A 15,235-nucleotide genomic window follows, 5' to 3' on the forward strand; every position below is an offset into this window, starting at 1 on the left:
AATGATGGAGGAGAAAAGAGCATTCATTTATTAATGGAGGTGTTTTTTTTTTCTTTTTCTTTTTCCCGAGAATTTGAAATTTACCATTCTTTCACATTTAGGAATTGGAAATTCACCATTTGCTTTGAGGAGAATCAGAAAAATGACAAAAATGGTGGAAAAACAAAGCACTTCCTTTCATAATTTCGTTTCTTTTAATACTTCACTCTTAGTGGAGGGGACCAATTTTGATAGATAAAATTTGATATTATCTTTTGAATTGAGATTTTTCCATAATATAATTTTTGAAATATCAAACAACGGTTGAAACTGTCAATTCATAATTTGGATATATGCATAATGTCACAGACACTAGTCAGCATAGAGTTTCTGAGAGACCCCTGAATAGGCATATAGGGGTTGTCGCACGGTCGTGCCACTGCAATGAAACTCTAGGCTTGTAAAATATAATTTTTTTGTATTTTATGTAAAATTTATATTATTATTTTTTTTAAATGTATATAAAAATTATCACTATTTTCTACATTTAAAAATAAAAACCAAGAAGCATAATCGAAAATGAGGAAATTTTTTAAAATAAGTTATAATCTAAAAAACTATTTATATAAAAGATAAGACAATTAGTTAGGTAATTTTAAATATGGGAAAATAATTATCATATTTTAAGACATAGTGTACAATTAAGAAGGGGAGTAATGAATTTGAGAAATTACATTTTAATCATTTTATTTTTCATTAATAATTGTATTTAAAGCTGTGGAAAGGTGTATATAAGTTGATCCTTTAAAGGTATTATTTAGATGTCCAAAAAATGTATTTTTATTAAAAAAAATTGTGCTACTTTTTTTTGTGAAAATATTAAATTAAAATAAGAGCATTTAGGATAATATCTGCACTACAATTAATTTTTATATTATAATTAATTTATTTTGAAAGTAAAAAAAAAAAAAATTAAATTTATGTAATATGAAAATACTTATTTTAAAATAATTTTAAGAAACATTTCTATTTTGGTTTACCAAATTTATGAATTCCATCAAGATTTCATCTCAATTTAATTGGTCCACCAAATCCAAATTTGAAATAAAAATTACATTGAATAAGAAATACAATTAGAACTAAATTTATGATTTACGAGATATGTGTACCTCATATCTCAACTTCAAATTATTATATCCCATAGACACTAAATTTAAAAATAAAATGAGATATATTATCTCATCGCTTATTCTATTTCATTTTTGGTTGAAAATATTATATATATACCTATAAGTGATCAGATAATTTATTATGTCTCATCGTTAATCAAATATGGGATAAAATACATTATGTCATCTTTTATCCTATCTCAACCTATATCTAGTAATTAATCATAACTAAAGATATTTTGTACTTCTAAGATTAAGTTCTAAAATGAGCTTATGGCTTAAAAGTAGAAGAGCTTAACATTGATGTCACTAATAACATTCTTTCTTATAGAAACCTAGGATTAACATTTATGTTTTATGTTTTGTACTTATATAATTAATTTCTAAAAAAGGCTTATGGCTTAAACGTAAACAAGTTTAATGTTGATGTTAGGAAACGTTATTTTTTATAGAAACTTAAGATTAACATTCGTGTTTTGTTTGAATTGGGTTCTAAGAAAGCGAGCAATAAAAGCTTACATATTATTTAAGTAGGTTTGTTTAAATATTTAATAGCTTAAAGGAAAAAAAAAAAGTTCAATATGAAAATATTATATATATATATATATATATATATATATATATATATATATATATACATTTTTTTATAAAAACTATATTTTGATTTATATAAAAAATTATTTTATATTTAATATTATCTTTTAAAAAATTATGATTTTGATTTTAATTCCAACTTCAACTTGGGAAAAACAAGAAAAAAAAAAAGTTATAATCTTTGTAATAATAATTTTCTTCAAGAATCCAATGACATCTAAAATTATTTTTTAAGACGCAAAGCCATCATCTCTTATATTGTCAATAGACACTATGCTAAAAGGGGACTAATAAAAAAATAGAATTAATATTTGTTTAAGCATAGTTCACACACGTTGGAGAGTGCCGACAATATGATAAGAAATAAGAAAAAGGCAGCGACATTTGTGAATTGGATCCACAAGAAGAGTCAAAAAACCCTGACCTTAGTATCTCTTGTGGACCACTTCTCCACCTAAAGATACCCACCAGCTAGGGTTATATAAAACAAGAAATTAATTTCATAGTGTGGTCTGATGCTCTGATCACTTTCCAGGTTGTAGTTATGTGGTTAATTCCTCCTTTTTGGGTTGAGTTTTCACATGGGTGGATCGAAAATGGAAAGAGTTAAATTAATTATGCGATTGAGACCTTTAACCTTCTCAAAGTGCTCACTATTAGGAAATGAATGCCATGTATTTTATGATTAGGGTGTGTTTGTTCCCCTTGTATTTTAACTAGGGAATGAGTATCTTGAGTATCTTAATATTGAAATATGATATTATTTTTATTATTATTATCATTATTATAATATAAAGTTTTGGTAATAGGATTTGATTATTGATTGTTTGCCCTAATAATTTAGATATTGATTCCACTAGTTAAATAAACTTACAGTTTGGTGATCAAGTCGATATAAGAGATGTAGAGAAAATCAAATATATATAAAGAGTTTTTAGATAAAAACAACTGTGTTGGTTCTCTAGAAATTGTAGGATCTGTTTGATAACTATTTTCGTAAACAACTTTTTATCCTTCGTAAAAAAAAAAGGAATTGGGAAAATAAAAAATAAAATATTTTTAAAGATCATCTTTTTGTTGCTTTCAAATGTTTTTACTTGTTCACGAGGATTGTTATAAGAAATAATTATACAAATATGAAGAATGTTTAAAAATAAAGTACTACATATAAAAATTATTTTTAAAGTATATTTAAAAACATAGAAAATATGTTAAAAATATTTCAGGTTTCAAATAGACATTTTTTCAAATATCATAAAACAATTTTCAAAATTGTTTCCAAAAATAGTTACCAAATATGGTCATAGATTATCATATTACGATGTTATAACTAATTGACCAGATAAGAAAGTCGACCGTTATCATCTTTTCCATTATGGGTGACATTTGAAATAAATCATATACATCTAAAGAAATTGATTTTATGTATACATTTTAAATAACAAAGGCTACAATTCAATTCAATAAAAAAGTTAGATTTATATAGAAATTTATAATACTCATATAAAATGTTCTAGGTTTATATAAATGTTTTTAATTTGAAAAAATTAAAATAGAAAATATATCTAAAACACACTGACCTTATTAATTATATAACTATTAATAGAACAAAAAAAAGGTGGAACATGTATAATTCATGGAGTAGGGGTTGGGTTTTCTTCTCTCCTTTACTTTGTCACCTTTCCCAAATAGTTTAATACATGGAATTTTATTGTCCAATTATTAAAAAGCAGACTTTATGTGTGGAAGCAAAAGGAAATTTTAACAAGAGATCTTGTTTTGTCTTTCATACTTCATCCATGGAATGATTTCATATTATTTTTTTTAATAAAATCTCAAATGATTGCCTTCTACGTGTTTTTGCCTAACTTATGTTCTTTCATTGTATTGTTGGTTTCCATAAGCTTATCCTTCTTGGGATTTGAAAATGGCCATGCCATTTGTATTTGGGTGTTTGTGAGCCACTTCTCCCATTTTCAACAAGACACTTATTTCTTTGTTGGAATAATAAAAAATAAAAAATAAATTAAAAAAAAAGAACCTAGGAAAATGATGAAAATGAAAAAGGAAAAGTAATAGCTAGTCAACGTCTTTGGTTGCACCAAAAGATAGAGAGATAAAATTTCATAATTATGTAACAAAAATTTGAAAAATAAAAAGTAATGTTGCGTGTTTTAAAAAGTTCTTTAAATAATATATGATATTAATGAGAATGAGTGTCAAAATACTTTTGGAAATAAAAAACAATACTAAAAAATAATAACTTTTTTATATTTGATTTTATTACTCACTCTCAACGTGTAGATATTCAGACTAACTCTCATCCATGTAGACATTAAGAAGGTTAAGATGAGCATATTCTTATATATGTCCACCTTAAGCCTTAAAGTCTCTACAATCCTGAGACAGAGGATTGCACGATGAAACAAACTCTTATACTAGGGTTAGGGAGGCACAAAAGGACTCTTATGTCTTACAAATGTATCTATAAGGTTAAGATGAGCACATACTAATATAACATTAGAAATTTTCTTTTTTATTCGATGTAAGACATCATAAAAAAAAGTCAAATATATTTTCAAATTTAATCTATATAAAAAATTCGTTAAACAAGTGAAATAAGTTAAAGTAGTATGTAAAAATAATTTATTGATTTTTAAATTATTTTTTATTTTTCTTTATTTTTTTCATTCCTTCTAATTTTTTTCTTTAATTTCTTTCCCTCACATTTTCCTTTAAATTTTATGAGAACTAAATATAACCTTAAAATTCTGGTCTTATTATTACTTTGTTAAAGACGGGAAAAAAAGTCTAACCAATTGAAAATTTCTTTCATACTTTTAAGCATTGTCTTGCTTCCAAACTTTCAATGGGAGATTTTGGAAAAATAATTCCAAACACATTTTTCTGATAACTTTTATTTTCTGTTTTGAGCAGTAAAAGATTTTGTGGTATGGAAAATAAATATATATTAAAATTTAAATAAAATAAAATAAAATATTAAATGCATCCCTCTAATCTCTTTTCATATTCATTTTTTAAATAATAAATATATGAAAGCACAAAACTAATTTTAATTATATTTTAATTTTTTTTCATTTTTTAATAAAAAAAACCAAATACAAAAATAAAAATTACTTTTCAAGAATCAAACTAACCTAAGAAAAATGATTTTTTTTTTCATACAATAAATTTGAAATAATATAAAAAATAAGCTATTGACTTTACATCTAGGGTTTTTTTTTCACTTTTTATTTTTTATTTTTTTATTTTTTTCTCCATTTTCTTTTATTGCATTTTCCTTTAAATTCTCCAAAACCAAACATACCCAACTCTTTTCCTTTTTCCTCTAGAAACTTGCGTATGAAAACTGCAAGTGGATTGGGAATAGTGATTATATTATTTGAGAGAGCCATCCTTCTTTATATTATTTATGGAGTAAGCTAATCATTGAGTCCTTTACTAAATTCACTATTTTATTTGAGATTATGGGGACACATAAGTCCTAAATTAAATATTTGACATGACTACAATATCTAAGAAAGATCTCCCAAAGATATCATTGAAAGAGAATTATCAATATAAAATTCATATAATAAATTAATAATATATTCTAAAAAAAATTCAATATTATTTAGAGTAACCCAAAAGGCCATTTTTCTTAATATCCCCAAAAAGATATATTATTAACATGAAAAAGAAGATTACCACCACTACAACTAAGAAGAAGTAAAAGCGTATTGTTAAAAATTATTTTAAATTTATCTTTAATTACTAATTTTAGTGGTTGAGTTTGATTTTAAATATTTAGGGTTTGTTTGATAACTGTTTATGAAAATAATCTTGAAAAATAGTTTTTAAAAATTATTCTCTAATTTTTATGAAATAAAAGTTTATTTAAAAACCTAAAATATTTTTAACATACTTTAAATATATTTTAAAAGTAATTTTTATATCTAGTATTTTATTATTAATTATTTTATATGTTTATATAATTATTTCTTAAAATAGTTTACAGAAAACAAGTAAAAACAATAAAAAATAATTAAAAGATATTTTCTAAAAATAACTTTTATACTTAAAAACAAAAAATAAAAAATAGTTTTTAATTATCAAATATGTTTATTATGTTTTTTTTTTTTTGAAGAAGAAGAGAAAATTGTTCTAAAAAATAGTTCTCAAACAAACTCTTAATTTTTAAAAAATTAAATTATAATTCATTTTTAAAAAAATACTAATAGTTATGGTTAATAAAACATAAAACAATTTGTTTGGAAAAAAAAAATATTTTTGGGGGCTGGGAATTTTTTGTATTTTTCTAATTGGAAGGTCACACGTGAGCCAACAAGGACAAGTAGAGGGCTGTATGGATGAAGGAAGGGGTGTCTGCAGGTGGGGATGTATGATGGTATGGAGGAATGAGAGAGAAGATGCTTTGACTTATAATAAATAAGTGCTTTCAATGATTTCCATGTGCTTCTGCCACTGCACCTGCTCACATCTTATCACTCTTCCCTAATAAATTCTTCATATTTGAATATTTTTAATTTCAAAATTAATAATTTTCTCACTTTCCCATATATATATATACCTGAAATAATTCTGCCTTGATGCAGGCACCACTATTCCTTATCCCAATATTTTTTTATTTAATATATCATTGACTATTAACTATTTTTTATTTTTATATGCTAAAAATATTTATAAAATTAATTATTATATTTTTATTTCTTTTATTTTTATTTCATGTGAAAATTAAATTTTTGTGGTGTACCAAAGTTAAAGGTTGGAAAGCGAAAAGAGAAACTAGTTGTAGATTATTTCACTTTTTTCACTCAGATAAAATTATCTAAAAAAAATAATAAGTTAAAATATAATGTATTTGTTTTTTAAAAAAATAATAAGTTAAAATATAATGTATTTGTTTTTTTTTTTACTTAATAAAAAAATTCAAAATATTTAACTTTTTTTATTCAAATAAAATTAATTTATTGATATTTATTAACATAATTAAAATGAACTTGCTGTTTATATGTTGAATTTAGTTATATTAATTGATATCGACGTATTACTTTTTGTTAAAAGGAAAAAGTAAAATATTTTGATTTTTTTTATTTAGCCAAAAACAAACATTATCTAACTTTTATGTAACCCTAATTTGATACATAGTGAAAGTCTTCTTCCTATTCCCGTAAACGTAAGCAATCTGTTGAATCACGTTAAATTTGTGTGTTTTTTCTTCTCTTCGTTTTCTTTAATTTTCACCATAAATCGTTGCACCTAAATTAACAAAATATTTTAAGTTTTAAAACAACTTGTTTTAAGAATTTTAAAAAAACAAAAAACAAACAAACAATCTCTTAATGTTTGGTATAAACAAAAAAAAAAGAATAATAGTATTTTTTGTAATGTGGATATAGTCATTTTTCAAATCATTTTTAATAATTATCTAAAGTTTAAGGTAATATTTGGTTCCAAAAAGTATTAAGAAAAGGGAAAAAAATTGGTTTTCTTATATTTGGTTTTATTATGAAAAATATGAAAAAAAAAAATATATAATTAAAATTTATACATTTTAAAATCATTTAATCTTTATATAAAGGAAAATAAATTAAATAAGTTTGAGAAATTATTTTAAAATAATTTATTAATTTTGAATATATTTTTTATTTTTCTTTAAATTTTTTCTTTACTTTTCTTCTCTATTTCTTTCCCTTACCTTTTCCCTTAAATTTTATGGAAATCAAGCATATTCTTAAAGTTTTTCAAACACTCAATCTCTATCAAATTTATAATAAAAAAAAAACATTTTTAGGCAATAGAAAAGGGTTTTAACCCTCTCAAATTCACTCCTCAAAAGACTAATAATAATTCCATTAATTTCAAAAGTAATTCTAACAAGGACTTATTTCCAAAATAATAATATTTTAAAAACAAATTAATTATTTGAGGTACAATTGATTCAATTACTTTTTGAATGTGATAAATATGATTTTTTTTTTAAAAATTTGATTTTTGCTAAATCCAATAATCAAAACATGAAGACTCAATAACGTGTGGACTTGTCCCATTGATGCAATGCACTTGAACAAGTTGATAAAAGCAATAATTGTATTTATTTTATTACCTATTTCAAATTTTATAATATCATATAAATTGAAATAAATACCAAATTTCAAGATAAAAAAGGAATGAAAAATAATTAATTATTTTATTTTTAATTTTAAAGACAAAACTTTATTTTTGGTATCATTTTTAAAAAAGAATTCAAATATAATAATAATAAGTAGGAAATAAAATAGACTTTTTTGGCCTTGCTGAGAGTGTTCTTGAAAACATGGAAGCCAAAATGTTGTTAACATGTTTTATCTATTTTTAAAATAATTTTTTTAAAAAATAATTTTTCGTTTATAAAAAACTTACTAAATGTGTTTTCAAAGTATTAAAAATACTTTTCTATTTTTAATAATAAAAAATAAATTTTCAAAATCAGTTCCAAAAGGAACGGCTTTGATCCCGTTCTTTCTTCCACCAAGCACACATGCCCTATAATTTTCAAGATTAGTGTGAACTAATGGTCAAATTGCTACTAATTTTGCTTACAATATACTCATCATATTTAGCATATAAAATTAACCAAAACTTCAAAAATAATAAAAAATAATAATAATTAAATAATTTTTTATTTTTTATTTTTACTTTTCACTTATGTGACATTGAATTGAAATTCTTCATGGCCTTCATCACTAGTCACTAGAAAAAAAGCCGGTGAGTGGGGGTGGGGAATCATAATTCCTGGGTAAGATTAAGATGTGGGAATGATTATTCCTTTGGAAGGTGGTATACCATAATATCTTCATTTAGTTCCTTGTCTTTTCACAGATTCCGATTCCTATCAACTTCCGGATAAAAAGAAATCATTCTTTTCCTCCAAAACCATCTGTAAGAGGGAAGAACCTGAATCAATAATCGCATCCAATCTCACTCTCTAGCTGTCATTATGCCCTAGAAACTTTGAACCAGAAAAGCCCCCACCCCCCACCCCCCCACCCCCCCACCACATATATATATTATTTTTAGATTTGATATGATCACAAATACATCAAGATTTTCGCTTAATGACATTGTAATAACCAACATCTAACATATAAATATTATTTGATATGTTCCATATATATAGTCTAAGTCCTCTATTAGGATATTAGATATAATTTTAATCTCATATTTGATGTGAGATATCATAAATACCCTTTTATATAAAGACGTTGTGTTTCATAAGATTGTGAGACTAAGCAAACAAGCATTCTAAGGGTCGGGAATCAGCCATGACACAATTTTGTAATGGTAATTGTGTAGATGTTTCCAACTATATAACTATTGTTTTCCTCTAAGTTCAAAATGATCCTCGTACCTTTAAAACATGTATATAAGATTAAGAAAAACTCATATATATAATCTCAATAACTTTATCTCATATCCAATATAGAATATTATAAATGTTTTTATTTGGAATTATTTTTAGAAAATGTGTTTTTTTAAAAAATAAAAATAAAAATTTAAAGAATCATCGTTAAATGTTTTTTCAAGAAGTATTCTAAATGATTTTTAATTTTTTAAAATGTTTTTTTTTATCAAATACCTAATTTTTTTTATTTGTTTTGGTTGAAAACATTTTTTTTAGTAGAAGACCTTTTTATAAAGACATTTAAGAGCATACCCTAAAGCTAGAAATAAACAAATGAATTGACTACATATTTTTATATCATGACTACTTTTGATTCAATGTACTTGTATGATTTTATCACCACCTTTCACTCTATTGCATGTACAAGTTGCTTTGGGGACAAGCACAACCAACTTTTTACCTTTTTACACAAAAGACACATTGTATGACAACAAAAAAAATATAAAATTAGAAATGGAAAATATTTAATTTTAATTCTAATTTTAATTTTTTTTATATCATTAAAATTTATGAAAAAAAAAAATATATATATATATTTTAAATACTTAAGTAGGCATAACAAGATGGTGTTCGCTTAGCAGCACAAGCACTCTTGTAGAAGACTTGTACGAGTCACTCGTATTGAAGGTGACTCGAAACAGCCGTCTCGCTAACACGAAACCACCCATATCCCAAGGAATATTTCCAATTATGGCCTATTTTGGACCAAATCAGTGAGAAGTGACGCGTGGAAAATTTATCCACAAGGCATGTGAAAATGAAAGGAGAATGTGGATGAAGGCAATTGATATTTGTTTACTTACAATACTACTTGGGAAACCTTTCTAAAATATATTTTAATTATTTTCAAAAATAAAATTGGGCTTAGGAAGTTAATATGAAAAATAGTTTTTTCAATATTTTTTTTACAAAAGCACCCATAATATCAAAAAAATTTATAATATTTTTCATTTTTTTTAATTTTTATTTATAATATTGTATAAAGATAATTAAAAACACCTAAAATTTATTTAAAATAATCTATTTTTTTAAAAAAATTCTTAAAAAAAATCAAATATATTTTCTAAGTTAATGGGTATTTGGTAAACCAACTTAATAACTTAAAAGTGATTTAATAACTTAATTTATGTAGTTAAATAAATTAAGCATGTTTGATAAAATAACTTAATAACATGACTTAAAATAAAAAACATTTATAAGTAATAAATAAAAAATAACTTATTCTTAAATTCATATATTTATTTTATCTTTTTATTTATATTTATCATAATTACTTTCTACATTTTTTTTACTACTCCATGACCTTCACTAATACTTAATTTTTTTTTCTATGAGGATAAATATGATAATTTGATAATTTTAAATAAGTTTAAAGTTAATTTCAGACCTTAATATTTAAAATAAAAATTAAGTAATAAGTTTTAAATCTAAAATAATGTTTGTTTTTTTATTAAATAGAAAAAGTCAAAATATTTTGTTTTTTTCATTCAGCTAAAAGTAATTCATTGACATCAATCAATATAATTAAATTGAACTTATTGATAACAAATTTACTTTAATTATATCAATTAATATTAATAAGATACTTTTACTTAGATAGAAAAAACTAAATATTTTGATTTTTTTTATTCAACCAAAAAACAACCATTACCTAACTTAAATATAATTTAACTTAAATTCAACTTAAAACAACAAGTGTAAAGTAACAAAACAACTTAAAATAAAAAAGGCAATCGGTTACCTCTTGGAACCCAATCCAAATAATCTTAAAAGAATTGCAGATGACTTCACGGTGTCCCCCTTTGTAAAACCCCATTCTTACTCAATCCCAATTTCCAACTCAATTATTAAGCAGACCCACCACCACAAGATATATTATCTCTTTACCACTCACTTTCACCCCATCTTCTGAACCTACAATGTTTTTGGAGCCAATGTTGCCTTGTGGGAATGTCCAAAAGTGATCCTTAAAAAAAAATAATAATAATAATAAAATAAAAAAAATCCAAACAAACCCTTCTTTTTTGTTTGCCAGCGACACAAGAATTATGGTGGTGCAAGTCTCAATCAGTTTGAGGGTGACACAATATGATGCCACAACAACCATATTAAAAGAATGACAACTCCTTTGTTCTTGTCCTCACCCCTCTCTGTTGGGCTCCACCCACTTTTATCTTATTCATCTTCTTTATGTAACTGCCCCCTCTTGGAGGAAGCTATGGTCTGTATGGAGTGTGACAACTCATTTAAAACAAAATTATATATATATATATATCATGACATGTATGGATTGGAGTGGGGGAACTAATTTTTATTTTTATTTTTCATTTTCTTTTTTAAATGTGTCTTTGTATACCTTGTGTGTTATATAATTTTTATTTCAAATTTTGAGTGTAAATATATTGGGTTTGAATATACATCATTTAAACCTTATAACGATTTAGTTGTAGGATTAAAACTAATGATTAAAAGTAAAATTCTTAATCGTGTTTGGATAAAAGTTTTAACCATTTTCATGTTTTTTTAAAAAAGAAAAGATAATTAGGGAGATTTACGATTCAACAACTTTTTTTTATAATGGTTTTTTATTCTTTAGAACATAAAATTAAAAAGACATATTTGACAATTAATTTTTTATTTATTTATTATTATTAAGAACAAAAATGGAGTACTTTTAGATAATATCTTTTAGTTGTTTTTATTTATTTTTTAAAAATTATTTAAAAAAATAATTATATAAATATATAAAAGGATTAAAAATAAAATATTAAATATAAAAATTATTTTTAAAAATATATTAGAAATATTTTAAGTTTTCAAACACACTTTTATTGAATTTTTTTTTAGAATTAATTTTAAACATAATTACCAAATAAACCTTTAGAGTGTGTTTGGTAAGAAAACACTTTTAACTTTTTTTAGTAGAAATTTTTTATCTTTCAAGTTAAAATACATATAATGTTGGAGTACCTAATTTTTGTGAAGTTTGATTTTTGGTTTTTGTTTTTGTTTTTTCAAATCTATATATGGAAGATGCCACTCTTGTCACCATCTCTCATAGATATTGATAGAATATTTGTTTAAAGGGGAAGCAAGAAGATGATAAGAACAACATGTTTGTCTCTCTCTCTAAATGATTTTGTTATTATTATTTTTAATTTAATTTTATTTTATTATTTGTTGTTATTATAAAAGGTCATTCTTGAAAGCAAACCAACCAGTGATGCCATTTGTAAGCATTCAACAAGTGGTCCATTTTGGATTAGTGATGGAATGGAGTGTGGAAGCCAATGAAAAATGCATCGTAAGCCATCAAGAAAAATAAGAGTAATCTTTTGAAATGATATTTTGAATTTTTTTAATAATAATGTGTATGTTATTATATTCTATAAAATCAACAAACCATTTTCAATAAATATGATATGTAAAATAATATGCAAGATAAATAATTGTTAAATTTAAAAAAACATAGATAAAAAGAGTAAGATAATGTATGTTATTTTAACTTTTTACTTAAAGTAATTTGTTTTTAGATCTTAAATTGTTTGTTTTTTTTTTTTTTTAATTTTTTGTTAACATATTACCTTTTTTAATACTAAAAGGAAAATATTGATTTTTTTTCTTTACTTCTTGATACTTAATATAAATAAAATATTTTTTTTTAAAAAAAACTTAATTCTTGACGCTATTTAATTTTAAATTATATTTAGAATTAAGTCTAAAAACCAAACATCACCTAAGCTAAAAATAAATATTTATTTAGATTCATTATCACCTCCTACATGAAAAGATAATTATAGTAGTTGTTTTATTTTCTATTTGATTAAAAAAGGGGCACATTTTCTTTGTAATTTGAAGTCTCAATAGGTTTGGAACTTTTATGAAATCTTAACAAAATTCCAAACTAAGTTAGAATATAAATAAAAGCTCAAAATATTTGCACTTTTTGTATTTAAGTAGAAGATCTAAAAATAAAACTTAAAAAATTTATGTTAAAATATCGCATAAAATCTAGAAAAGAAACTTTTCAATACTACATCAAACATATCATTTAATAAAAATAAAAACAAAAACAAAAACTAATCAAATAGTAAAAAAGTTTCATTATTTTGTACTTTAATTACTCGAAGGATCCAAATTAAGAGTTCAGAATGAGACTTGTTCGAAAAATCATAATTTAGCATAACCAAATTACTGCTTAAAAATATGATCAAATTATTTGTCGATGTGACCTAATTATCCCTTGAATGCATCATAGAATTAGACTAATTGGATTTGAAATCATTGGATATATTGAAGAAGAAACAAAGTGGTGTATTTGGAGGCATTGATTGAGGCAATTGGGCTTTATCATCTACCACCCTTAGTTGTGTTCGTTTTTGGATAACTATTACACCACACTATAAAAGCAAGTTCCTCGACTACCTCTACACGCTTTATACCTTTTTTTGTGTAAAAGCAAGTGGAATGTTGTAGTCAAGTGGGAATTGCACCTCCCCAACTACCCACCCACATTTAATATCCTTCCAAGCCAAGGAAATATATATATTTAGTTAATTTTATTTTAAATTTTTATACCTTTGACAACTCATCAAACAATACATATAACTTATGTTTGGTTTCAAAAAAGTTAAGAGAACATGCAAAAAGAAAGGAAATATAGAAAAAAAAAAAAAAAACACAAGGAAAGCAAAAATAAAAGAAAATAAAAATTGATTTAAAGTCAAATAAATTATTTTTATTTAACTCTTTTATCTGAAGATTAAATAATTTTAAAATATATAAATTTCTTACTCATTTTAATTATATTTAACATTTTTTTTTTCATATTTTTCATTGTAAAATGAAACACGATTTTTTTTTTTCTTTTCTTAGTAATTTCCGAAACCAAACATAGCTATAATCTTAAAAATACATAAGGTCCACTAATTTTTATTTTTTTTCAAATAATTGGGAAGAGACCACCCAACTTGAACTTGAACTCAAAACTCAAGGCTCTAATTCACCATAAGATTCAATAAATTAAAATAATATATGTATAGGAAAAAGAAAAACTATTAAAAACAATATTTTCCTCATATTCTGTTTTAATATGAAAATAGTAAAAAAAGAAAAAGTCACATATAATTAAAATATATATTTATCGAATTTAAATTTATTTATTTAGATAAAAGAATTAACATAAAAAATAAATTTAAAATAATATATAAAAATAATTTATTTGCCTTAAATATATTTTTACTTTCCCTCTCCATTTTCTTGGGAAACAAGCATTAACTTTGATTCAACTTACATGTGCATTTCGATATTTCGATTAAAGGGGTGAAATATAAAGGGGTGAAATACTCCCAAAATACTTGAACCAATCCCTATATATGTTGTGTTCTTTTCCCAAATATTCTATATTTTTTCTTGTTTCTTTTTTTCCTTCTCTTTTTGTTACAAGAAATCCTTCAAGAGGATAAGATAAGTTTTCATTTGTCTAGAAGTAAAAGCATGAACACAAAAGAAGAGTTGAAGGTCAATAAGCTTGGAAGAATCCAACTCTATCCTTCACTCTTTCCCTTCCAAGGACATCCTACTTTGAATGATAAAGAAAGGGAGTCTAATCTTTGAATCTGCAACTCGTCCACTTAAGGTGGCCCTCATAGAAATGGTATCATTCTCGGTCAGAGCTAGAATTTTACCTACAAAGAACGGTATAGGAATAACGACAAGTTAACATTCAGGAATCCTCTTTTTGACACGCATTACAAAATCACGCAGCGGCACGCAACAGTGACCCAACCCACCCTTGATTGCATTGTGGGTTTTCGCCATTTAGCCCAAAGCATGATCAGTTAGACAATCAACAGTTGTCCCTATCCAATACCACTTGGAAGGAGAATATGCGCATATCGTAAACAATATCCGATATTGGGAAGAGCTTTTAACATACAGAAAGTTGTGGCATACACGCAAATGAAGTGGGAATGGAGTGGCCAGGCAAGAATACTTCGCCACGGATGAAGGTTTGTATGAAGGGTTC

Source organism: Vitis riparia, chromosome 2 (assembly GCF_004353265.1).
Source record: "Vitis riparia cultivar Riparia Gloire de Montpellier isolate 1030 chromosome 2, EGFV_Vit.rip_1.0, whole genome shotgun sequence".
NCBI lineage: Eukaryota > Viridiplantae > Streptophyta > Magnoliopsida > Vitales > Vitaceae > Vitis > Vitis riparia.